The sequence below is a fragment of the Mastigoproctus giganteus genome, chromosome 12 (assembly GCF_048544385.1).
Source record: "Mastigoproctus giganteus isolate SK-2022 chromosome 12, ASM4854438v1, whole genome shotgun sequence".
In the NCBI taxonomy this organism is placed as follows: Eukaryota; Metazoa; Arthropoda; class Arachnida; order Uropygi; family Thelyphonidae; genus Mastigoproctus; species Mastigoproctus giganteus.
In genome coordinates this window covers 50,053,203-50,078,096 of record NC_143586.1, presented here as the reverse complement: position 1 = coordinate 50,078,096, position 24,894 = coordinate 50,053,203, and the positions used below count along the sequence as shown (strand labels likewise).

Here is a 24,894-nt window from a genome sequence, read left to right as displayed (position 1 = left end):
CTTATTAAATTGACTGTCGAGAATTTTTGGTTCAAAGATTTTATGGAAATAGCACTACTGAAGAGGAAAAGGGTAAAGACGACCATTAATTAGAATCCAATTGTGCTTTTTTTTTTTTTAATATTTCATTGACCTGGAGTTGGAAAATGTTAAGCAATTCATGAAGGTTTTCTGTATTGTGCTGTGAAGCAAACTGATTTTTATAAAAGTAACTTTGTTACTGCTCACTCTGATTCCATGGTGGCACAGCAGATATGCCATTTTAACAATGTCCTTGTTTATGCTCTGGAGTCTAGTACAACTACCGTTGTTGTTGTCTTTTGGGTGCATTTGCTACCTAGCCCATATAATGTATGTAAATTGCACATGTTCTGGTGTCGGTTTGCCTATCTGCTAGACGAAAAACCCCAACTTTCGGGAGTACAAAAAAGTGCTCAGACTAAAGAGTTAGTCTGAGACAGACTAATTCAGCCAAAAAAAAAGCCCATAGAAATTCCTTGCATCCTTGACCGGTTACGAACCCGAGCCTTTTTTACCTGGTGTGGGGAAGAAAGCGCTTATATGCATTGTGCTATCTGTGAAGGCAGCACAACCACTAGGTCAAAGGATTTGCAATCAATTATATCACAATGAATACAATAATAAACCGTATTTAGCGGTCATATGGCTTTAACCACAGCCCACTTAAACGTGTATGCATTACTGTACTCTTGAAGCTCGGCTAAGTCATGTTGTAGATTAGAAGGTTTCTTGGGATAACTATTTCATCTACCCCTGTGCATTGTGCCTGTAAATTATTGGTGTTATCTGGTCGATTTTCCTGCCTTGCTGGACGAAAACCCCGAGTTGCAGGGAAAAAAAAAAACATTATTATTTACGCCTGAGACCGACTAACTCAGCCATGGAGTGAAAAAAAACCATCAAAGTTCCTCTCGTCATCGATGGGATTTGAACCCGAGCCTTTTCCACCCGGTGTGGGGAGGCCGGTGACGATATCGCTGTGCTACCACTCAGATTGATTTTGGATACCAAAGTATTACATTAAGTCACCTGGAAAGTGAGGAAAAAACCTTTCTACCTACGCCTGAGACCGACTAACTCGGTCACAGAGTGAAAAAAAAGCTCATAAAAGTTCCTCGCGTCATTGACGGGATTCGAACCCGGGCCTTTTCCACCCGGTGTAGGGGAGAACGGTGACGACTGCTGTGCTACCAGCATAGACAGACTTGCTTAGAGTAGCTTAGGGTCCATCCTTAGGGAGATAGAGTGAGTGTAAGGCAGCAGGTTCACTATCCAAGGGGGTACCAGTATATACAGGATATCGCGGGTTGCACAATGGCCAAATTATCATTATCATTATAATTATTATCCTCCCACGCTGGGTAGAAGCCTGACTTCGAATCCCATCAATTACACTAGGAATTTTTATGAGCTTTATTTACAATCTAGTTGAGTTAGTTAGTCTGAGGCGAGGGTTGCTTGATTTTTCTTCTGGAAACTCTGGTTTTTCGCCCAGCAAAACAGCAAACCGACTGAAGAATACACACAGTTAAAGATACAATCTCCAAATTCTCCAATCTCACACAGTTAAAGATACAACAAATGTTTTGATGCTTAACTCTCTCACTTAACTATAGTTTTTTTTTTTCCATGGATCAGCTGTTAAATTTAGGATCAAAGAAATTACATAATCTTTTCATGATTAAAATATTAAATATGAGGGCTTGGCAACTACCATATGATATTCTAATGTGAGAGGTTATGTCTTGAATCCTTATTTGGTGATCGTACTTTTAACAAGGGAGACAAGTTCGCCATTTGTTAACTTGCAAGATATCACTCGCCTTGCATCATCTTCAATGATATTGTATCCATCTTTACAGTGCTTGATAGTTGCAATATTTAAATATCCTACATCTTGTTAAAGCCTTTTTACCGTCAAGATACTTTTTGAATATACTGTATCAGGCTAACATCTTCAAGAAAAGCAAAGGTTTTTAGTCTCTCGGATCCCCTTGGTAAGTCCAAAGGGGGCAGTCCTGTATGATGTGTTCGATGGTCTGCCTTCCATCACCGCAATCACATCCCGGGGCGTCAATCCATTTCCACTTGTACAATGAATCAGCACATCTTCCATGGTTAGTCCTAATTCGATTCACTTTTGACCATATTCTTCTAGGGAGATCAAATCCATCTGGTTTCTTGGTTATGCATGTTAAGGCTGCTATATCTAGTGATCGGTGGAAATTCCATTCCCGTTTCCATTCAGTAATCACTTTCCATAAACAACAGATAAAAATAAATCTTTTTCGCAATATGCAAGCAAAATACCACTTACTTTAAAATTCCGAATATTCTAGGTTGCAAAGTAAAATAAAAAGTTTTTTTCTATCCCTGTTCATTTTAAAAAATTCCGTCTTGCAAGTTTCTTAATTTGCATTATAAATGATTAATAATTATCATCTCATAAAATTGTCTATCATAAATTATTTCTCTCAGACTTTTTTTTTTTCTTTTCTTGTAGTTAGCACGAGTCCTTTTGAAGATTTTGAATGTGAGGTGGGAATACAAATTAGAAGCGCCAATATATGATTTAAAATTAACATTTATTTAGCATTAATGGATTTGCAAATAATTATTGAATTTAAATTTAGTTTAGTAGTATATTGTTAAAGGTCCTATACAGCAAAAAAAAAAAAAAAAATTATAATTTGTTTTTAATTCTCTTATCAGTCGATATGAAGAAACTTTTTTCTGTTACTTAACTAGTAGCCTAAAGGTAAAATTCCAAGTTGATATGATTAGGCAGGGAAAAGATAAACATCAAATAACAAGAGGTGCATGGTGATGGAACATTGAAATGGCCGGAACACAATAGATAAGCTATTTTTAGGAGTATTTTGATTAATAATTTAATTCAGACAACTCGTTGTGAAGGCATTTACAATATGAGATATGATAAAAACGATGCCATTTTACAAATTTTGTAATTCACTTACGAAAAAACATGCTGCAATTGCACTAACCTTTTCTATTGCTGAGGCTATAGCCCTACCAAACTCTTTCAGTTTAATATTTTATATAATTTAAATTCTAGCTTTTAGAGCGAGATCAATGTTAGTTTTGTACTTATATTTATTATATTTTGTGGGAGGAGAAGGATGAGTCAGAGTATCACGAAGGTCCTGGTTCGGAATCTTTTCGGTGGCTAGATACACTTTTGAATATTACTAATGTAAAAACCAAATGGTGGACCGAACCAAATCACTTACTTTTTATTTTATTTAAATTTTATGTCAATAAATTATTTGTTTCATTACGTGACAAGCCCCTTTTTGTCACTTAGAGCATTTAATTTTGATTTAAATTAAAAAAATTATTTGTTTAAAAAAAATTTATGTATTTTAATAAACACACTAATTGAACTTGAATGGCTTGCTTTAATAAGCCGCCAGATTCACTACTCCAAGCTTTGTTTACTGTATTTAATTTCTTGAAATTTAGAAGTAAACGCAAATAGCCTTTCACTTTTTAGAAATATTTTGCCATTTTCCCTTGTCTGCCATATATTTCTCATTATGCTGTGTTTTATTTTATTGATATTATGCAGTGAAATGAATTCATGACAAATTTCAATTGTGAGCCGAAGCCAAGTTTTTGTAGTTATTTTCTGTTCTGAAGCCAGCATATTACCGGCTTTCTAGGTGGCGCTACAATCAACATTGACACTATTGACACTATTAAAAATTAATTTGTTTAAAGAAAATTTATTTATTTAAAAAAACACAGTAATTTAATTTAAATTACTTATTTTAATAAGCCTTCAGATTCACTACTTTAAACTTTGTTTACTGTACATGTATTTAATTTCTTGAAATCTGCGCTTATTATTAATTTAGTACGTAATTCTATTATATAAGTAAACGCAAATAGTCTTTCACTTTTTAAAAATATTTTGCCATTTTTATTTATTTTCCTTGTCTGCCATATATTTCTCATTAGTGCTGTGTTTTATTTTATTGATATTACGCAGTGAAATGAATTCATGACAAATTTCAACCAAAATATGAGCTGAAGCCAAGTTTTATAATTATTTTCTGTTCCGAAACCAGCACATTACCGGCTTTCTAGGTGGCGCTACAATCAAAGAACAGGTGTGGAATGTTGACACTACTGAAATAATACAAATGCCCTGCTAGTAAGATTACTATCGTGGGAGAAGTACAGTTGCGCCAATGGCGGGAAAGTGTTTATTTGCTGAATATAATTCAAACTGTAAATAACGTTTATACACTGGACCACGAAAGTGTGTTGTACGTATGGGCTTCGGAAATACGACTATTAAATGGTCACAAATTCTTTTAAAATAATCACGTTTTATGAGTACGAAGTTCATGTGATTGTCATTGTTTCTGATAGGGTGAGTGGCTTCAATGTACACTCATCAGTATGCTTGAAGTAAGATAATAAAGAATTTTAAAAGTGATAAAACGTGTACATCTGCAGTGAGGACGCCTGTACATTTAATTATATAACCGTACGTTGAGAGCGTTTTGTCACAGACCCTGTCGCAGCTTAAACAGGTTAGGCCTAAACAGCTGCGATTCGTGGTAAGTGCGCGTCGGCAGTTCACCATGGTAACTCTTGTACTGTATAGGTGTAACTGAAGTGTTGCTTATTTGAATTGAGTTTAGTGTAGTCATATAACCTTAAAGAGAAAGTGAACTACGCACGAACACTTTAGTCAGTGTGTGACAGCAGTTATAAGTAAGAAAAAATAAATAAGAAAGTAAAGATAGCCTTTGTGTCAACTTATCGTCGTATTGAAAACGAAAGGGATAATGTTCGTTGCTGGAAAACATTTCATAAAGTTACTGGAAATTATTTGAAATTGTGAGTAATTTGTTGCTCGAGTAATTGACCCTAGTATTGTTCATGAAATGGTAAGTGCGATTTGTTTTTGTTATTTAAATTTTATTATATTTAAATGCTATCAATGCACGATCTCATTCGAACTACTCTACCGTGGGATAATGAATATTAATTTCATAATAATAACTGGTAGCAGTGGAATTTTACATTATGTTGATTTTAGCATATTTGCAGTTTTCTTGTTTTCATACTCAAGAGATATAACTTGTAATCGTATTTCAAATACCCCATGGAACTACTACAGATTTTGAACCGATACAGTTAAGTCCATCCCCATGACTAGAGACGTAAGGAGGGTGATCCCGGCCACAGGCGCCAATTCATCATGTGCGCCAAAGGGAGTTAGACTTTGGATAACTAAATTAAATTTATTTATTTTTAAAATGTGGACAGTTAATAATATATTTAAATCAATTATTATAAAATCATGTGGCTATTATATAAATTATATCATTTTAGGATTATTAATTTAATTTTTCGTTTTCGGAATATACATCGTCACGTTGATGAGAAATTTCAGAATATTGCTATTGACGGCACATCTGTTATTCCTGAAATGAGTTATTTATAAGTATTCGTTACTTTTTTGCACATTGCAATGGCACTTTTCGTGAATCTTCTCTTTCTTGGGGATTCCCTTCCACTTCTGACTCTCTTTCTCTCTCTCTCTCTCTCTCTCTCTCTCTCTCAGGGCAATTGAAAAATTTTTTTTTAGCTGGTGTTGCATAAGCCTCGGGCTTCCTTGCACCATATGGCCAATAATAATAATAAATGGCAACAGTGAGCATCCCGAGTGCTGTATATTATTTTTGTTGGATTAGAAACTTTTAGGGCCTCTTTATAATTTGAAAGTTCTCCTTAATTATCACATAGCAATAGAGTTAATAAAACGTGTTGTTAAATCACCCCAGGGGCTCACATCTGGTGAGTATGGGCTTGGCACATCCAGGGTCCTGAGCAGGATATCATCATTCTTCTCTTTCTTGGTGATTCCCTTCAACTTCTCTCTCTCTCTCTCTCTCAGGGTAACTCGGGGAATTTTTTTTTGGATTGTGCAGCATAAGCTTCAGGCTTCCTTGCAACATGTGGCTAAGTAATAATAAGTTAATAAAACGTAATAAAATAATTTTGATTTTGGTTGTAATAATTTAAAGAAAATACAAAATCAGACATGGTTAAATTTTTCCACTGATAATAATTTCATTAGATAAATAATTGCCTTTATTGTATTTATATGATTACTGTTATTTTATGCCATTATAAATTAATGTCTCCTGGACAGCATGAAGGAAAACAAAATATTTAGAAATATATATATATATTATTTTCTTTTTATTTTTTCCCTTGTGCTATCAGAGACAGTATTGTTATATGAAGTTTCTTATGTAACAGTACTGATTTCAAATCTTTATAGTGTTTTATGAGTTCATAATTTTTTCATGTTGAATTTTTCATATTTGCTTAATGTTTTTTTCTCTTTTTTATTTTTTATAATATATGTGGTGACTTTTGACTTCATAACAATTTCGGAAGGAAAAATTGTTTTTTGAGTGAAAAATGTTATCAATATTGGGCCAATTTTCAGTGGTTATGGAGCTACAAATATTTGTAACTTAGTATGCTTGCAAATGTACACAGTAGGCATGGACATTTATGCAAGCCAACATATGATGCAATCAGGCCATTGTCATATTTTTTAACAGTAACTTCAGTGCTGCTATTGAGGAATATTGGAAATGATATCCACAGCAAAAAACTTAAGAACAATTAATATTTATTACTATTCACCAGATTTTGCAAGAAAATGTCTCATGTCCATAGGTGTTGTTACCATCCAAATGTTCAATATGATATAATACAATGTGTGTGTGGGGGGGACATTGAAGTGACAGGGTGCAGTTCCCAAGTTAGTGCTGAAGGAATTTATGCCCATCTCATTGTTCCATACATCACAGTCTGGAGAACAACACTCAATGTAGAATTGATTACCCATGTCTGGTGGTTCAAGATGTTGAACTAGTAGATTATAGGTTGTTGGAATTCTCCCATTGGTTATCTGCACATCTCTATTTACATTGCTAGATTTTGTTTGGCGAGACACATTTTACTCCAGCAGAATCAATACCAACAGAAACTCCCATTAATTGGCTCAGGGGAATCCACATGGAACATTGGAAAGTAACTTCCAAATCTACTTTTCTGTAAAAGTGCATTTGGAAATCAGCTGCTTGCATTATACATCTCACTATGTTTGACTGGTGACATTTTTGGCACTTTCAGAGGATGCTTATCTGCAAACACAATTGGAGAAATACTGCAATACATGATAGAACATCCTTGCATTACCTAAGTGAATAGTTTCTCTGAGCAATGGATCAGTCATGGCAGTGCATTGAATTGGCCACTCTGTCCATTGGAGCTCAACTCCCTTAGATTACCATCACATGAAAAATGTGTATGAATGCAAGGTGGATATAAGAAATGAATTGCTTCAGCAAATTTTTGAAGCCACACGACACATTAATAATGCTGAAGTTTTCATACGGTATTTTTAAATATGAATTAGTGTTGATAATTGGATTTTTGGCTAAATAATTGATACTGTTAAGTTAGTTATAGGAATATCATTTTGGCCAACAATTCCAAAGCTCCTCTAATAATAATTTTTGTTAAACTGTTATACAAATTGTAGTGGTGTGGTGTGGTATTTGGGGAAAGTTACTGTTATAGATAAAGGGATGGTGCAATGGGACCACTATGTTTTGTTATAAATGTCTTCAAAACAAATGCAGGGGGTGGGCAGGGACATTGTTGTATAGCAAGAACCAGCTTCCTTTCTCTCGAACTTGCGGCTTCACCCAGGAAATATACTTCAATGGTCTACGAAGCACCTGTACCTTGAAATCAGCATTGATTCTGACCCCTTTAGACACAAGTTCCTTGTGAATCACACCCTGATTGTTGAAAAACATGATCATCATTGTCTTAATTTTGTAAATGAAACTTTATGGGCCTTGGTGATGATTTAGAAGTCCACTTCATCTCTAGGTTGTACCAAAACATCCAATACTCATCTCCAGTGACAATACAGTTGAGGAAATTAGGATTGTCTTTACAAAGTCTGGATGAAATCTTTGCATGATGCTACTCCATTATTTCTGCTCATCCATGAGGCTCTGCAGCAAAAATTTTGCACAATCCTTCCTTTTCCCTAAATCTTCATGTAGAATATGACAAATTGTCTCCCAATTCATATCAAATTCATCAGCCATCATTCTGAGGGTCAAAGGACTATCACTTGCCCAATTTCCCAAACGTTTGCATCTCTGTCCTCATTTCAAGAGGTTGATGGATGCCCACTTCTTGGATCGTTGCAAACATCCACATGTCAGAAACTATAAGCTATAACTTAACAGTTATAGCTTATAGTTTCTGAACCGCTTATACCCTTCAAACACACTGGTAGTATGACTTAACATTTCTTCACCATGAATAGTTTTTAACATTTCATACTTTGCTATTGCAGATTTTTCCAGTTTAAACAAATTTAGATATTTGTTTGTTGCTCCATTGCCAAATCATGATATGGGATGTTAATGTTACTAATGAAACTGATTGTTATTTTCAACCTGTAAACCTACTGGACATTCTCTGTACTACTGTCTCTTGGAGGAAGTTTGAACTACAACATACCACTTCTGTTTATTTTCAAACTCATTGAATATGACTGCAACAGCACCAGTCGGGGAACTTTATTGACCCACCTCTTCCATCTCTCTTGAATTTAAATTATGGTTGGAGACAGATTTTTGTTTATATTTCAGGGACACAGACCGATTTTTATGAGGGGGAGTGGAATTAGAGTAATCTCCCTTAATATTATTCCACTAGCATGTTCTGATTAGGCATTATCTGTAAACAGAACAGTTTTCCTATGATTGTTCCCCTCCACCATGAAAATAAAAATCGTGAATCTTCCCTGTTCATGGATGCTGTATGAGGCTTTACTTTTTCAGTTTTCATGAAAAATTATGACTTGTAAAAGTTTTACAGTAGAAGGAATGTGGGGAAGAGATATGTTTGACTTTTGCCAAAGCTGTCAAAACCTTTAGGTGTATGTTACACCCATAAATTGTATGTAGTTTATAGTGTTGATTTGCCTGTGTGCTGGATGAAAAATTGTTTCAGGCAGGGAACACACCAGGCAACCCTTACCCGAGACCAGTTAACTCAACGTGAAAAAAAGTTTGTCAAAATTCCTTCCAGATAAGTGGTTTTTGAACACAGGCCTTTTTCAGTATGGTGTGTAAGGGTCATAATCACATTGCTACCCATGAGGACAGGAACTGGAATAATTTCAGTAAAAAGTTAATGCACTGCTGCCATACTCTACAGTTATGTATATTTAATAAACCATTACTATATACAGCATGTTAGAGTGTTTAACAAAGGCCATTACAGAGCTTGTCATTGTTGGTTTCAAGATTTAAAACTCAGTTTCAACTATTGTCCAAAAAATTCAGAATAATTAGAAATTAACTTTCATAAAGAAGACAGAGAATATTCTTTTTATGGACTAATATTGATTTTCAGTTATGAGTTTTCAATGTTATTATGCACCCGATGGCATGTGCTGGCCAGAAGGGAAAAAACAAAGTTTCAGAATATCTAGCCTTAAAAATCCTTAACGCTTAAAATTTATTAAATGACTTAAAATCATAGCCTGAGTTACATAAATTTTAACACTGGTGATGTTGTTACTTTGTTGCTGGTAATGACACTTTTTTAACCAGATGAATTAACAGTCAACCTAAAACAGCTTTTATTAATTTTTTAAATAGGAAATTCTCCTTTTATAAATAGATGAGAAAAAGAATAAGAAAAAAATATAAAAGAAAAATAATTTTCCAATGAATATTCAGTTTGTGCAATATTTACAATTTTAAAAATAAGCAGGCACTGTAAACATAATATGAAATGGAAGTATTACATTTTTCCACCTCCATTGCTTTTCCATTTATGTTAAGTGAAGATTTAAAAAAAAATAATTGCTGACCTGAGTTAATTTAGATAAGCTTTCATATTAAATTTCATTATTTGAGAAAATATCCTCTGCCTATATATGTCATAATGTTTACAGTGGCTGAATTTTTGCCTTGTGTTGAGAATTATTAGATTAATGAAAATTCATATATATATCTTGTAGCAGTAATGTTTTAGCAAAAGGAATATAAACATTTGTTATGGTTTGAGGTGAGGCAAAATGATGTGAGTTAAACATTATACTGGAGTAGCTGAAATAAGTAGGAGCTGCATCTGCAACTTATTACAGGTGAATTGAAAAGGATGTGCTTCAAATGAAAATTTCTTAGGGGATACCAATACAACCAGTGCCAGTCATGTTTTTTTATTGTTCTTTGTGATATTTGTGCCATACCTATTATCAATCATCCTTATATTACTGAAGAACTGTGGTAAAACTACCATACTGTTAGTTTCATTACTGCAGGGCAGGGAGAGGGAGAAAGTAATGGTGAGTTCAATATGGATTATTAAAGAGCATGGGGAGGGGTTGGGCAGAATTTGTTGTTCCTCTTCTGTTTTAGAATGTAATATAGGATATATCATTTTGTAGATAAGTTATATTAAATCTCAGATTTACAGATGTTCACATGGCATCTGGCAGATGGAATGTGAATGTCTTTATTTTTGTCTGCTGTTTATGTTTAGCCAGCAAAATCGAAGCTCTATGGCAATATTAGATACCTGTTGCTTGGCATTTAATAGATGCCATTTGGGAATTTCTAGAAAAAAGATAGACATTTTACTCACCTGGCATCAGTTAAACAGAAAAAAAAAATTAATGTCTCATAATTCATAGTAATAGAATTAAAATTAGAAGATACCATAACTAGTTAGAGAATATTGGTGGGCAAAGATACACAGCAAGATTTGATTTTGTTTATAAATTTAAAGAAATAACAGAAAAATTTAAAATGGTGTCTATCAGATATTATACTAGCAATGGAATACTAATTTCCTGTAGTGAAAACTGATCAGACAACAGGCATGGGAGATACTGAATGCTGTTTGGCATTGAGATGACATCAAGCCTGTTTACTTGTAATAGCTGTTATCAGGGTATAGGATTTGAACTCAGTGGTGCTGAGAATTATTATTAGTCATACGATGCAAGGAAGCCTGAGGCTAATGCTGCACCAGCCAAACGAATATGATATCCAGCTCAGGACCCTGGGTTTACCGAGCCCATACTCACCAGATGTGAGCCCCTGGGGTGATACCATAGTCCCCCAGAGAAAACAGAAAAGAGGAACTTGTAGGGGAATGGTTCTCCTTTTCCCTACAGTTATTGTTTTCTATAATTTTGCTATTGGCCAGCTGACCTGCCAGTCTTTCCCCCCGCCTTCCTGAACATCTTTGAATCACTGAAACAACCACTCACTGATCTTGTCCCAAGTGACCCTCTGTTCTCAAAGCAGAATGGGAATACCTTTGGAGGACAACAGGTTTTTAAGCAATAAAAATATGATACCTACTGTGAAAATGTGGTTGAAGAACTGATGTGGCCGAGTGGACAGCGGTTCAAGTCCGTGACTGCTAAATATGATTAACATTTGTATTGTTCATTTATTGTAAACTCCACTGACCTGGTGGTCATGCTGGAGTATAAACAAGAACATTACAGCATTAACAATATTTTATTTTTTTTAAATTCTCTATGATTGTAATGCTAAAAAGTAAATTTAATTTTGGGGTAGTTAGTTTTTACAAAGAAAGAATTCAGCCTTGACAGTCACTCCCAAAGTATATGTAGTAAACCTGAATACTGCATGTTGATCTGGAAGCCTCATTTTAGGAAGGATGTGGATCTGTTGGAATGGGTGTAGAGAAGTGAGCAACGAGATTAGTGAGTGGGACAAAAGGGTGCTCTTACCGAGAAAGGCTTCGGTTCTGCAAATTGCAGCATTTGGAGACTAGGCACCTGCAAGGTGATCTGAATGAGATCTTTAAGGCTTTGAATAGATTGAGTAAGCTCAATGCTGGCATCCTTCCTCTTTGCTCAGACTACACATGTGAAAGGGCATAAATTCAAATTGTGGAAGGATGGTTGCAGGATATATGTATGGAAATTTGTCTTCAGCCAGTGGGTAGTTGATTATTGAAACAAACTTCCAGTCTGGTGTTGTAGAAGTGGGTGGTTTGAATAAATGCAACGAAGAACTAGACAGACTATTATAGCCAGATAGGCAGGTGGTTGGGAAAGTGTTTTTTTTTTTTTTTTGGCTGATGCTTTATAAGCTTGTTTTCTTGCATCATTTGTCTCTACTAATACTGTTGCCTTCCAAGGTAGTTGAAGTAGAAAGGGTCAAAGCAAAATTGTATTTGTATTGTTACATCACTTCCTAGTATCATTTAGCCTGAATAATACTAATACTACATATCAGTTACTTTCTGAAAACAAAATTCACCAGCCAGCTTCACTTAAAAGGTTCACATCAAATGAAACCATATCAAAACAAAAGTATTGAGAAATTGCCTTAATATTTTCACTTAAAGATTATTTTTTACATAAAATGGAAAAAACCCTGTGTACGTGTGTTTTTAAGTACTTATTGTTTTGGTTGGTAGTATTACACATGTACACACACATACAGTATATGCCTGTAAACACTAATATGATGGCATCCTGGGCAGTTACCTAGTTACCCATCTATAACCTTGATTGAAGGTACGTAAAATAGCTATGTGTACGAAATAGTTTTTTTTGGACTTTAAGAAATATTATACATACTTGTGGACTGAAGTTCACTGGAGTACTATTGCAATTCATCAAATGCATCAGTAATGTCATTTTCCATACTTTATTAAATATGATATTTTTTAACAAGCATTCATTCCTTTTTAAAAATTTACCATTTTGAGCAGTGCTTATGGTTTTTGAGTGTTTTGTCTGTTGGTTAGTTATGAGTCATAGCATTAGTAGAGGCATATGATTCAAGAAAGCAAGCTTATGCAGCATCAACCAAAAAAAAAAAACTTTCCATTTCACCCATCCATTCACACCAAATGTTTGTCTAGTTCTGCCTTGAATTTATTTAAGCTGTTAACTTCCATAATGACAGACCAAAGTTTGTTCCAGCAATCAACCACCCACTGGCTAAAGGCAAATTTCTGCACATCTATTATACAATTGTCTTTCCCCAATTTGAATTTGTTTCCTCAGGCAATTAATCTAGGCTAGAGGAAGAATCCCATCAGCATTGAGCTTGCTCAAACCATTCAAAGCCTTATACACCTTAATCAGATCACCTCGCTGGTGCCTAGTCTCCAGATGCTGCAATTTGCAGAACTTAAGCCTTTCTTTGTAAGAGAGAGAGACTTAAGTTCTGCAAATTTCCCTTTGTTTCCCTCACCAATCTCATTTCTCTTCTCTATACTCGTTCCAGCAGTTCTACATCCTTCCTGAAATGAGGCTTCCAGACTTGTATACAGTACTCAAGGTGTGGCCTGACCATTGTCTTATACAAGGGGATAATCACCTCCTTATCCCTGCTAGAAAAATTCCTGTATATCATTGACAAGACACCATGAGCTACTCTTGCAGACTGTCTACACTGCTCAGAAATCTTCATATCTGATTGCACAATTACCCCCAGGTCTTTTTCATTCTCTACCACCCCGAGTATAGTACCACACAGTTGATGCGATACTCTGGGGTTACTGCCTACCCATATGCAGTACTCTGCATTTGTCAATGTTAAACTTCAGTTGCCACTTCTTAGTCCATCTGCTCAATTTCTCTAGATCCTGTTGCAGTAGTGTACCGTCATTAATAACCCTGCCAACCTTCGTATCATCTGCAAACTTGGACATTAAGCCTGATATACCTTCATCAATATCATTAATAAATACAGAAAACAACAATGGGCCCAACACTGAACCCTGGGGGACTCCACTAATAACATTAGTCCATGAAGAGCAGCATCCATTGATTACCACTCCCTGTCTTCTCCCACTCAACCCTTTATCCATAGCAGCAATTTGCTCTTAATGCTATACTGCTCTAATTTGTACAGTAGTCTTCCATGTACATAAAACACACAGGAGAAAAAATAACTTGCTTAGCTTTCCTTTTGAATGTCCACATTTCTGGTCACTCATGTTTATTGCAGTGTCATATTTTGTACAGCTACCAATGATAAACTTTTACTACCTAGTGCTGTCTCTGTTAAAAATCACATGAAGGTGAAGCTCTGTTAGATTAGCATTAGTAAGTCATAGTTTAATGGAACATAGTGCTGTAATAATAGTAGAAAACAGCTGTTGATGGTACAACATAATAACATAGTTGTTGCCAGTGGTTTATTACTGATATTTTCCTAAAGTTTGTTAAATGTACTTTATAGTCTGATACTAAAAATTTTAAATGAAATATTAAATATGTAGCATTAAAAATGTAAAATTATACCTATTTAGTGATATTTATGTCTATCTGTTCTGTGTATATACTCAACATTTTTTTATAGATGCTTAAACATTTTTCCCATAAGTTTATATTGTGTCCCTAGCATGATCAAGTTGGATCCACAAAGGCTGGTGCAATCATTATTTTTTGTTTTGCTTCGAAAAATATCACTTTAGCAAATATCATCTTATAATTGATATAAATATTTTAAGAATATGTTCATTTGAAATATTATTAGCATATAAAATAAAACAATTTGATGTCTAGAAGTTTCATGTTTGGTAAAATTTTGTATTTTGATCTGTACTTAGGACTGTATGCACAGACAGACTAGGTGGAGTCACAAATTTTGGTGGAGGGGAAATTTTATATGAAGAACTAAATTTTATAAATTTTTGATTCAGTCCATGAAAAAGGAAAAAAAAAAAAAAAAAAAAAAGGAGGTACTGCTTTTAACAGCATTCTTGTCTAGGGTGAAATTGAATTTACTACATGTTTCATAAGAGATTAGAGAATTTATAAGGGGAAAATTTCCACCCTTAAAAATCTACCTAGAAATAAGCAAAAATCTAAATATGGCCTGGGTCGGTAATCTCCTCTGTGCAGTCATTCTTTTTTTTTTTTTTTTTTTTTTAATTTACCGAAGTTGTACTGCTGCATGTTATCATTGCTGTTGCTGTGAAGAAAAAAAGTGATAATACATTGGTTGAGGAGTTCCTTTACCAGGTACTTATTAATAAAACAATACAGATTTCAATGTGTGTGTGTGTGTGTGTGTGTATATACAAGCTTTATTTGCAAATCCAGACATTTTTATCCTACTACAAGGTTTCTTTATAGTGGATGTTGATAGCCTGGAAACTGAAACTTATTAAATTATGCTGATTACTAAATATTTGTAAAGATGTTTTACCATGTAAAACATAATTTACAAATGAAGTACACAATATATGGACCATATAATATAATATGCAATTGCTAACAATGACGTACTGATACAGTTCCACAGTCATGTGATCTGGATGGATTGCAGAAGCTTGGCTGACTAGTCCACAGTTTTTCTCTCTCTCTCTCTCTCTCTCTCTCTCTCTCTCTCTCTCTCTCTCTGAGAAGAGTGGCTCTTGGAAGTCTAGATAAGCTGAGTGTGTGTGTGTGTCCAATAGAAAGGCTGATTACTACTTGTTTGAACAGGTTTGGAGGGAGATGTGACTTGCCTGACATTGCTCTTAAATTGGTTGTTTAGCTTATATTGGATGTGGAAGGCATCCACAAGTAGTACATTGGGACCCCAAGAAAATAATTGATTTTCTGTTTATAATGTAAGAGTTATGCAGGGCTTAAGTAGTTAAACTTATGATTGGATATAGCCTTTTAGAACTGATAAATTTTAGTTAAAAGACTGTGGACAAGATAAACATGGTCTGAAGCATAGCACAAAATCTCTGAGTAATTCCCCCCCACCCCCAAAATCCTCTATTGAAGTTTTTGAAAAAGACATGAATTTGTGGAGGCCTTTCTGTCTCATCCTCCATGACAGTATAGTAGGTTCAGTGCTTGCTACTCATTTAAAAAGGTCTGGTTTTGGATCCAGAGCATGGAGAATAGTGGAATTCTTAAAGGCCTCATCATTTGAAATTGTAGTTAGGTGCTCGAGCCATTGGGCAGGATTTCTTTCCATGAGTTATTTCAGATTTTTCAGCCTTCACAATGTTTAAATAAACTTGTGGACATGCATTTATACAGAAATATTAAAGATAAATCTGGTACTATTTAGAATGACACATTATGACCAAAAGTAGTTGGTGTACCAAGAAATTATCAGAAACAGCTTGTATTTTTCTACTTCAGTAGGTTAGGTCACTTAATTCTCCCCTCCCCCCACAAACCTGTTGAATCAAATAGTAACTGCTTGAAAACATCCCTGCACATCTGTTTGGTCGTCTGCTTGCTTGCCCCCACCAACCAGAGTGCCTGTGGTGTTTCCATTGAGCTCAGGATGGCTTACTCCACCTCCATAGAAGACAGAAAACTCTACTCTTTCCAGATAGCAAGGATTGCCTACTAAAGACCAACAAGTTGCTGCTTGAAAGCCTCTCAGCTACATCCTAACACCAACATCACATGACTGTGGGACCTCTCACGTTGCAACCACTTCCACTGTTAACATTTGCATCCTCTTTGTATATCACATGTAAATGTCCTTTTCCATAAATGTCTTTTGTATACATTAGAACAATAATAATATTGATGGGTTCGCTTTGAGTGGATTCGGATCATGAGTGAGTTCCACAGGATTAAGAATAAGGTCCTTTTTTGTTTCTGGTAGCATTAGTAGGGGCATATGATGCAAGAAAGAAAGCTTACATAGCATTAGCCAAAAAAAAAAAAAAAAAAAAAAAACCACCCTTCCCATCTCATCCATTTATTCACTCCAAATATTGTCTAGTTCTGCCTTGAACTTATTTAAGTTGCTGACCTCCACTACAACAGATGGAAGTTTGTTCCAACTATCAACCACCTGCTGGCAAAAGGCAGAATTTCTGCACATCTATTTCTACAATTGTCTTTCCTCAATTTGAATTTATGCCCCCTCAGGTGAATAATCCCATTAGCATTGAGCTTGCTCAGTCCACTGAAGGCCTTTTATAACTCAATTAGATCACCTCAGAGTTGCCTAGTCTCCAGAAGCTGCAATTTGCAGAACTTAAGCCTTTTTGGTAACAAGAAACCTTTGTTTCTTTTTACAAAGGGGGAATCCCTTGTTCCCCTCACCAGTCTCGTTGCCCTTCTCTGTACTTGTTCCAGCAGCTCTACATCTTTCCTAAAATGAGGCCTCCAGACCTGTATACAGTATTCAAGGTGTGGCCTGACTATTGCGCTATACAAGGGGACAATCACCTCCTTATCCCTGCTAGCGAAATTTATGTACTGTATATCATTGATAAGACACTATGAGCTACTCGTGCAGCCTTTTTGCACTTCTCAGAAAACTTCATATCTGACTGCACAATTACCCCCAGGTCCTTTTCATTCTCCACTACCCTGAGTGTAGTACCACCCAGTTGATACATTACTCTGCAATGAGTCAAAGGCATTTTAGTAATGCCTTTGACTCATTCCCTCAGGAGAGGTTACTGTATAAGATGGAACATGTTAGGATTACTGGAAAGATTCTAAGCATCAGATAAGATGGATCACAGGGTGGCAGCAGAAGGTTGTGATTAATGGATTTTCTTCAGATTAGTGTAATGTCAGAAAAGTGGGGTCCCCCAAGGATTGGTTCTTGGACCACAGTTGTTTCTGATTTTCTTAAATGACTTTGATGAAGGGATAGAAGGTAGAATGACAAAATTTGTAGATGATGTAAACATTGGGAGAGTCGTTAATGATCAATGCCAAGTAGTGCTCCTTGAGGATGGCTTCAAGAGATTGAAATGCAGCAGAATGCAAGGTCTTACATTTTGGGAATTGCAACTCCAAAATAACTTATACACTTGGTAGGTTTGAATTAAAAAGTGTAGAGGAAGAAAGAATAGGGAGTTATGAAATAAGTGGTTATGAAGTTCTCTGAGCAGTGTAAATTACACTCAACATTCCAAGGCTTATGTGACTCATTGATGAAAAAAGACTTGTCATTATGGTCCAGCTCATGACTGGTCTCATCTCCTCTCCTTCCTTCTGGGACAACTGTGCATAGAGGACCCCAGTAGTGCATCTGTGAGCAATCTGCAGCTATGCCCTCTTTGAACATGGCTTCACTTGTTGGACTGGTCCCTTCGTCAGCATGCATCCAAGATGTCGACTTACAAGTTTAGTCAGGATCAACAATATAGGAAAAGAATACTCTGTGGTGGGTGATGAAGGCCACCACTATTATAACCTGACCCCGATCAATGCATTATATTAATCAATTCAATCCAATGTATATAATTATGCAATCCAGTGTATATTCTTGCATTATGTATTTTGTAACTAAGGGTGTGTATGCTCACTCATATTCTAGTATACTTATTTCTTTACTTTTTTTCTGATACTTTATTAGCTTATTCATTATTATTTTATTCTTTTATCCTTTTGGTTTATACAGATAACCTTGCCTTTCTATTACTTTGTTAAACCCTGGCCAGTGTGCTGTGATGAGTAGTTGCAACTATACTATTATGTAATCATCATCTCTGTGTTGCAATAAAGATTTCTCTCTAAATAGGCAGCCACGGAAGTCCATGATCAATTCATGATGAAGTCCATTTTCAATGATTTATTGAAGATTAGCCTGTAGAGATAGGGACTTCATAACCCCACTGTATAAGGCAATTGTATGAACTGTATGTGGAGTACTCTGGCCAAGTATCGAGACCTTATCCAAAAAAAAAGACTTGAGTTTTTTGAAAGGGTCCAAAGACAGGCAACTGACATGGTGGGATCAGCAAAAGGGGCGACCATACAAGGAAAGACTTATGTGGGCTATAGAGCTTGGCAACCAGGTACCTTAGAGGGGGAACTGATTGAAGTTTTAAGGTCTTGAGAAGGATTAGTAAAATGAATGAAGGTGAAATTTTTACTGTTATAAAGATTTCCAGAACTAGTGGAAGAGGTTTAGAGTTGATTCTAGAAAGTTTTCTTTTAGCCAGTTAGTTGTTGATTACTGGAACAAGTTGCAGGTTGACATGCCGAAGAAGTTCAAAGGTCAGTTGGGTAGTTACTTTTATGAAGAGGGAAGCACAGAATTTTTCAATTTTCTTAATCTACTTTTTAATTTTTTTTTTTTTTTTTTTGGGCAGTGTAGCAAAAGCTTTTGGCTTCCTTGTATGGTTAATACTAAATTCTAATACTAAACTGAGAATAATTGTAGTCAGGCATAAAGTTCTGTCAGCATTATGGAGGATGGCATGTTGGATTACATCTAATATGTACAGGAATTTTGCTAGTAGGAACAAAAGAAGTGACAGTGTGGAGAGGAAGTTAGCAAACTCTCCCAAAGCCAAAAAAGTTTGTCAAGGAAGGTCAAAAATCAAAACTGTGCTCATCACTTTCTATGATAGCAAGGGAATTGTGCATAGAGTTCATGCCCAAAGTATTATTGCTATCTACTATCTGGATGTTTTGAAACGTGTAGCCTCAGTGTGGAGAAGAGGCAGTTGGTTTCTCTTGCATGACAAGCCACAAGGCTCTCATTGTTCAGAAGTTTTTGGCTAGCAGAAAAGTCTGTGTACTGTTTGCACCCATCGTATTCACCAGACTTAGCCCTATGTGACTTATTTTTGTTCCTGAAGCTCAAGGCACCATTGAAAGGCTGTTATTTTCATGACGTCGATACTATTCAAAAAGCTGTGATGAGAACATTGAACAGTATACTAGTCTTGGCCTTCTGCCAGTTGTTCCAGTGGCTTTGTGATCATTGCATGCAGTGTGTGGATGTAGGAGGAAGTTAACTTTGAATAAGCCAAGTTTGTTTACTCATACATGAGATTATTTTTTTTCTAGCATCAGTCTCACTTCTAATTGCCACACTGTGTATATAGTGGATGATCACTTTGGGACAGAGCTTAATTAATAACAATAACCAATGAAACAAGTATGGTCTGTCCAGAGCTGTTTTCTGATGCAGAGCAGAAATGTGTACATAGAAAGATGGAATTGAACAGAAAGCAAGCAGTATGAAATACTTTATTTTGGCTGTCCAACATTTCTTTGAGGAATTCATCAATAATAGTTCTGGAAATCCATACATAAACAAAGAAAATATTATAATCAAGAATTAGAAAAGGGTAAATGCTGTACTGTAATGCAGTCAGATTAGTAAGAGGGCAATTTTTTTTATTTATTTATTAAACCAGGCAGTCCCAACCAGGTTTTCCAGCAACACCACCACCTATTTGCAATACTGTGCAGTTTTCAGACATATCTACATACCCAAGCAGAAGTTACTATACTCATATAGATGTGGAATACAATTCTTAATTATAGAATACTCACAGAACCTGTCCATCCAGCAGCTGTTCAGATATAAATCAAAGATCGACATCCCAATAAACACAAGGAAATGGAACAATAAACACTGAGATAGTGGTAATTCATCCCTTAGAGGATTCTGATCATGAGAAACACAGATGTGATGTCCCAGTAGGATTGAGAAGATAAAGCCTGCTGTGCTACGAGGAGACACAGGGGTAAAAGTGAACCTGCACCACAAGGATGACCATTGAGTAGTACTGAAGTAACACACTAGTAGGAAGACTTTTTTTTTTTTTTTTTTTTTCTTTTTATTAAGGAAGGCAGTCCTAGTCAGCTTTCTTGGCAACCCCACCATCTATTGCAATACTATACAGATAATTTCTAGCATAACATATACCACTAGTTGGTTAACATTCCTGGCACCTGGAGACTTCTGGGGATCATCTGCCAGCATATGGATGATGTCAAATACAGCATCAATCATCACCAGCATACTGATAACATCATATACAGCATCGATATTTATTTATTTTTTTTTTTTGTCTTTGCTTTTTCCCATTATATATGGGGTCAGCGTTTTTATTGTTTTGGCATGCAGTTTTTACGGCCGGATGCCCTTCCTGATGCCATCCCTCACCCTTTATCCGGGCTGGGGATATGTGGCGGTCATTCCCTGACCTTCTGCATCCTCCGTATTTGGTGAACACGGGCTCGAACTCCGGTCTAATCAAGAAGCAGTGTGCTATGCACTACTGCTCCTGCCCACCTGGCTATGGAGGCGCCATATACAGCATCAATATAATACCCCCAATTTGGAGGGCATGTCAGTTCATTAGTTAATATTTCACTGAAACAGCCATTTCACACTGAGCTGATCATGAGTCTGCTGGTCTTGATTGGAGGTTAAGTCTTTCTCATGAGGAAATATTTAACTGCTTTGCCTCACCACAAAAAGTCAACTTTGCATTCATTACATAAAATCACAATCAGGATAACTCAAGAACTTTGTAACCACAACATATGGCTGATGTACCCATCACGTAGCAATGGTGAAGCCGTAATCAAGAATAGCATTGCTCAAGAAATGGAATACAATCCATATACAAGTCCATGGAGTGAATAGGAGATGTAGCATTCTTTTCATTAACTACAAAGGAATATGTAGCTCAGTCTGAACCAACACCTTCAAGAAGCAAAGCAGCAATTTGCTATTTAACCATTGCCACCACAAGAGCCCTCAGTTTCTCCAACACTAACTTAGCCACCCAGAAATGACAGATGTGCTTCAAAAAAAAAAAAAATGATGGATCACAAATTCAAACTCGTCTGGTCCCTAAATGCTACCCTTATCTCAACATTGAGATCAATTTCTTAGTTGGCTCAACAGTTCATGTAGTTCACGTACCACTGTATGAGCTATTCTACAGTCATAGACAACTTCCAATCTTCTATGTAAAGTACCACAAGACAGCATTCATCCACCTGTTCGAATGAAGTGCTTCTCATATTGTACACACTAACCAAAGCAGGATCAGGCAGAAAACCAGCTTCCAGTGCATTACAAGGAGATGCATGGAACACTGAAGCATGGTTTACCATTAGGACGAACACTGCACAGCACCACAAGGAGACCCATGTGCATAATAGTACAAGATCAATTTGCATGTACTATCCAACTCCACGTTGTCAGCTTGGTGCAGTCAGAGAAGGAACTCCAGTCCACTACAAGAAAACAAACCCAAGAAAGGCTACACTGAGTAATGCTCAATGAGTAAGACTTGATGTAAGGCAGCTGAGCCGACCGGGCTAGCCGAGTGGGTAAAGTACCTGCCCGGCAACCCAAAGGTCGCGGGTTCGATTCCCGCCTCGGGCTTGGATCAAAGTACTGCAAAAAACCTTGGGAGGTGCAATATGGCCACAGAAGCCGATGCGCCAACAACTACCAAATCAAAAAAAAAAAAAAAAAAAGGCAGCTGATCCATGATTGTTATTTATTGTTGTCCAGACCTTTTTTTTAATAATGATGCTGCTCTAGCTCCAACAACAAGTGCCTCTTTCTAAAAATCTGGATAAAATACTTGGAAAGCCACAAAATTCTCTTTTGTAGCAACAAGCTATTCCTCACATCCAGGCTGCAAGGATTACAAGTGTGAGGCCTGCTCAACGATGCCTTTCCTAACGTCTTCATATTCCTGAGACACACACATAAGTCATGTTCCCAGTACCAGTACTTTCTTTCATGGAGTAACAATATAGACAACCATACGAACTGTAGGACAAACTGTAAAACAGCAGTAACTGGACGTGCAATGTGTCACAGTTGGAGAATGAATTGGTATGTTACATAATCACTTCCACTACACATAAAAAAAACCATGATAAGGCAAAAAAGCAGTAATATAACCAAAGTGCTAATTATAATAAACATAATTTTTTCTATGTATTAGTGTATGTCTAAGTAGGCCTTCATAAAAGTGATAACGTTATTCGTGATCATGATAATAAGCAATGTGCACTATTTTTTTTTTTTTTTTTTTTTTTTTTGTACATATATGTACACATAATGGAACTATTGCTTGAAGTGGTAACAGCCCTTTAGCTTTAGTTTTGATAACTTCAGATCAAACTGCCCTACTGTTTTTTGGCTTTTTTTTCTTTAGTTTTCTTGTCGATTATTGGCTATAATCGATTATTGTTTCTGATTATGCCCATCACTAATACACCAATAATTAAATGGCAGCCATATGTAGAGGTGGTATCGATTTCTTGCATTACTTCTATTGGAACATGCGGTAATCTGAAAAGTGTGTGGGAGATGGGGTGATTACAAGGTTGTTACAGGGCATCCTCATGGGATGTGCATATGGATTATTAGGAGTTACTGAGTGTATGAATGGTAGATATGTTGTTACGGATGCAAAAATGCTAGGGGCTAGTAAATAAAGTGTTGTTATTGAATACTACGATTGTAGGAATATTGGAAACATTGTGTCACAGCTATACAGACATTTAGACTGGACCAGCAAATCACAAAGTCTTACTATGGAGATTTTTTAATTTTCCAGACATTGGAACTTGTGGATTTGTTGTTCACTCAATAGCAGAACATTTCGGTATTTGCTGGGTGACTGCTTTCTATACCAACTGGCTGTTATTGAAACAAAAGTATTAATATTATCCATATGGTGTAAGAAGCTGTAGGCTTTTTCTACACCAGAAGGATTTTAAAAAAAGTGGTTTAGTACTACTTTGTAGTTAAAATTTTCAGTTCCAGTTAGTTTGCATTTTTCAGTTGTTTATCACTGACACCATATATTCCCCATATTGAAGTGAACTGGGCACCTGAGTTACCCCTACGTGAATCTGGCACACCAAAACATTGCCAAACCCTGTTCTACATTCATGGGGATGGCAGTGGCCTTGGAGTAGTGCACGTGACTACTAGTATACATGACGTAGCCAAGGAGTGAGAGTGCATAGCACGCATTCCTTGAGTGGACCGGGGTTCCAGCCCGTGACCACTAAATATTTGTATTGAAGATTTATTGTGGTATACTCAGTTGCTTTAAGCAGATACAATGAATCTTTAAATGCTTTTGAGCATGGATGTCATATGTCAGTGAGGATGAAAACAAGAGGAGAGGTATTAGTAGTGGCAAATGATGCAAGAAAGCAAGCATATATAACATCAGCCAAAAAAAAAAAAAAAACTTCCCATTTTACCAATATATCCCCTCCAATAGTTTGTCTAGCTTTTCCTTGAATTTATTCAAGCTACCTACTTTCACAACAACAACAAATGAAAGTTTGTTCTGCCAGTCAACTATTTGCTGGCTAAAGGCAAACTTTTGAACATCTATTCTTTAACCATCCTTCCTCAAGTTGAATTTATGCTCCCGCATTAGCAAATGCACATGATGCAAGAAAGCAAGCTTATATAGCATCAGCCAAAAAAAAAAAAAAAAAAAAAAAACACCTTTATTTCATCCACCCACTCGCTCCAAATGTTTGTCAAGTTCTGCCTTGAATCTATTTAAGCTATCAACTTCTACAACAACAGATGGAAGTTTGTTCCAGCAGTCAACCACCTGCTGGCTAAAGGCAAACTTTTGCACATCTATCCTACATGTGTGTAATCTGAGCAAGAGGAAGAATCCCATCAGCACATCAGATCACCTTGCAGGTGCCTAGTCTCCAGATGCTACAGTTTTCAGAACTGAAGCATTTCTTGGTAAGAGCACTCCTTTGTTCCCCTCACCAATCTCATTGTCGTTCTCTGTACTCAGGAGCTCTACATCCTTCCTATAATGAGGCCTCCAGACTTGTATGCACTACTCAAGATGTGCCTGACCACTGCCTTACAAAATGGGATAATAGCCTCCTTATCCTTGCTAGCAAAATTCGTGTTGTCCTGGCAGCCTGTCTAAATTGCTAAGAGAACTTTATATCTGACTGCATAATTACCTCCAGGGATTTTTTCAATTTTCCACTACTCTGAGTGTAGTATCACACAGTTGGTA

General features: G+C 36.2%; 1 protein-coding gene across 1 annotated transcript in view; it reads left to right on the top strand.

Annotated features, from left to right (window-relative positions):
• Window positions 1-4,429: 4,429 nt before the first annotated feature.
• Nin (blastoderm-specific gene 25D) overlaps window positions 4,430-24,894 on the top strand; it is a 535,259-nt gene continuing 514,794 nt past the window's right edge. Inside the window, exon 1 of the mRNA XM_090386147.1 lies at window positions 4,430-4,943. The gene's annotated coding sequence lies outside the window, so the exon portion shown is untranslated. The remainder of the gene's footprint in view (window positions 4,944-24,894) is intronic.